Raw genomic sequence first — 2,480 nt, forward strand, 5'->3', positions numbered from 1 at the left:
GCTTTTTTCAACATTGAAAGTATTTCCCTATTTCACTATAGTAATTGACACAAGTGGAGCGGACGCTGATGGCTATTTTTCCACAATGTATTTCTGCAATGAGAGCCCTGGAGCCAACAGCAAGACTGCAGTAAGGGAGAGCAGAGTGGCGCAGCGGAAGCGTGCTGGGCCCATAACCCAGAGGTCGATGGATCGAAACCATCCTCTGCTAGTACCTCTTTAAGTGCCACTCCAGTATAGTTCCACGCAAGTTGGCTTTCCTAATCCGCAGTCTGACACCAGGATGAGAAGTACGCCAGGAGGCTTTCAGTGGGGAACAGGTAGCCAATTTCATATCCAACAACTCACCCCCTTTAGCAGGTCTCGATATTATCAGCTGCAGTTTCTCAAATCTAGCTTGCAATCCAATAGACACCAAACAGCAGAAAGCTTGGCAAACCCCGAAAGCTGCAAATTCAATGAACTGCTTTTGTCAACATTGAAAGTATTTCCCTATTTCACTATAGTAATTGACACAAGTAGAGTGGAGGCTGATGGCTATTTTTCCTACATCACCAGTATCCAGTGTCTTTCTGAAACGAGCATAGTAGGAGAGGCCATTTTAGGGACTACATCACCAGTGTCCTGCTCCATACCTTCCCTTTCTGGATGAGTGGATGTATTACCATCTGGCTCTATAGCGCATCCTCTATGTGACGAGGTGGCCGAGTGGTGAAGGCGATGGACTGCTAATCCATTGTGCTCATACCACACTGAGCACGCCCACTTTCGTGAGATTGCGGAGTTGTTTGTTGGCAGTAGTAGAAGGAGAAAGCCTCCTTCAAGTTTGTTTGTTCATTGTTTGTGCATTTGATTTTCTGTCTTTAGTAAGTTTGTTTGTGTCAGTTTTGTTTATTTTGTTCTGAAAGGGAACCCGGCAGTTTTTAACTGTTAGGGCGAACTTGAAAGTTCAAACTTTTTTCAACATGGACGGACCTCGCGGCACTGAACACGGAATGAAAAAAGGTAAACGAGATAAGGATTTACCCTCAAAAACGGACGGCAGCAAGGCATCGACCAAGGACAACGGCAAAAAGACAAAGATAAAGACAACGGATTTAAACAAAGGTGAACAACGGACCGACACACGGAATATACATGGAATATACAACGGCAACGACTTCGGATAATGGCAATACGACAACGAGAATGAAAGTGGACTTAAATAAAGACGAACGAAGGACGGATGAAAGGAAAAAACGAAAACGGACTGGATGAAATGATTACGAGTGAGGCAAATGATTCAAACATGGTCGCGAAGGATGCAGGAAAAGATATTGAAAATGAAAATAATACTGACAAAGAAAGCAAGGATAAAAGACATGAGGGGAAAAGGCCGGGACTATGGCAAAGAGCATATTCCAAAGAAATGACACTGGTTTTAGAAACTGAAGATATTGATGGTGTTAACGCTAAAAAACTAATAAAAGAAATAGAGAACGTTGTAGGGCCTGGAAAACTCCCGGCTCTGAGACCCAGGCCGAATAAACAATATGAGGCAACATTTGAGAGCTTAGAAGACTGCGATCTCCTGGAGGATGGAGGTCTAATGTTTAATGGAATAAGGGTGGAAGTGAAGAGGCTGTACAGAAGCGAGGTAATGGTCTCCTTTCTTCACTTGCCCCCATATACAACAGATACAGAAGTGCTAGAAAAACTACTGAAGTGGGGAGTTGAACCCATCCTCCCCTAAGGCGGCGTTACTACCCGGGCACGTCAGTGGCAGATGGCACACGTTATATTAAAGTCAGATTCCCAAAAGAAGTAGCATCGTTGCCCTACAGTGCGAGGTTCGATAACCTGACGGGCCTCAGTACTGTAGGGTAATCCATGACCGGCAGGTGAAGCTATGTAGACTGTGCCTACAACCAGGGCACATTATGAGAAACTGCCCTGAGTTCACCTGCCGGGAATGCCTGCAACAAGGCCCCAAAATGCCCCGACTGCCGCCGTGCTTTCATTAAATGCACGTGCATTAGCTTGGAGGAGGAGAGTGAAGGAGAAAATGTGGAGGAAGAGCAGGAGAGCATGGCGGGGTCGGAGGGGGAGGGGGAGGATGAGAGAAGCTCCTCAGAGGAGCAATCGGAGGATGAGGAATTCCCCTGTGCTCAGCCGCATAGAGACCCGGTGCCTGGGGAGGAGCAAGATGAACTGTGTATGGAGGAGAGCTCAGGCATCGGTGTCCTGGAGGGCATATGTGCGGCTGGAGGCACGGGGGAAATGGGGCAGGTGGAGGAGGAGACCCAGCAGATGGAAATACATGGAAAAAAGGACATAGAGAAACGGCAGAGGGACAGTGATGGTGAAATGGATGACCAGGATTTTAACAGACTGTCGCAACTGAAACAAAGGAAGGTAAAGCCACAATTAAATATTAAAGGGGTGTTGGAGGATCAAGAGAGAAGGAGAAGTGCGAGGAGGAACGAACTTGCGGGAAGGGG

General features: G+C 46.8%; 1 non-coding gene across 1 annotated transcript; it reads left to right on the forward strand.

The window, feature by feature from the left end:
• Positions 1-139: 139 nt before the first annotated feature.
• trnam-cau lies at positions 140-211 on the forward strand. Its single transcript has one exon. It is a non-coding gene; the product is annotated as a tRNA-Met (tRNA).
• Positions 212-2,480: the final 2,269 nt, after the last annotated feature.

Source organism: Clupea harengus, unplaced genomic scaffold (genome assembly GCF_900700415.2).
Source record: "Clupea harengus unplaced genomic scaffold, Ch_v2.0.2, whole genome shotgun sequence".
NCBI lineage: Eukaryota > Metazoa > Chordata > Actinopteri > Clupeiformes > Clupeidae > Clupea > Clupea harengus.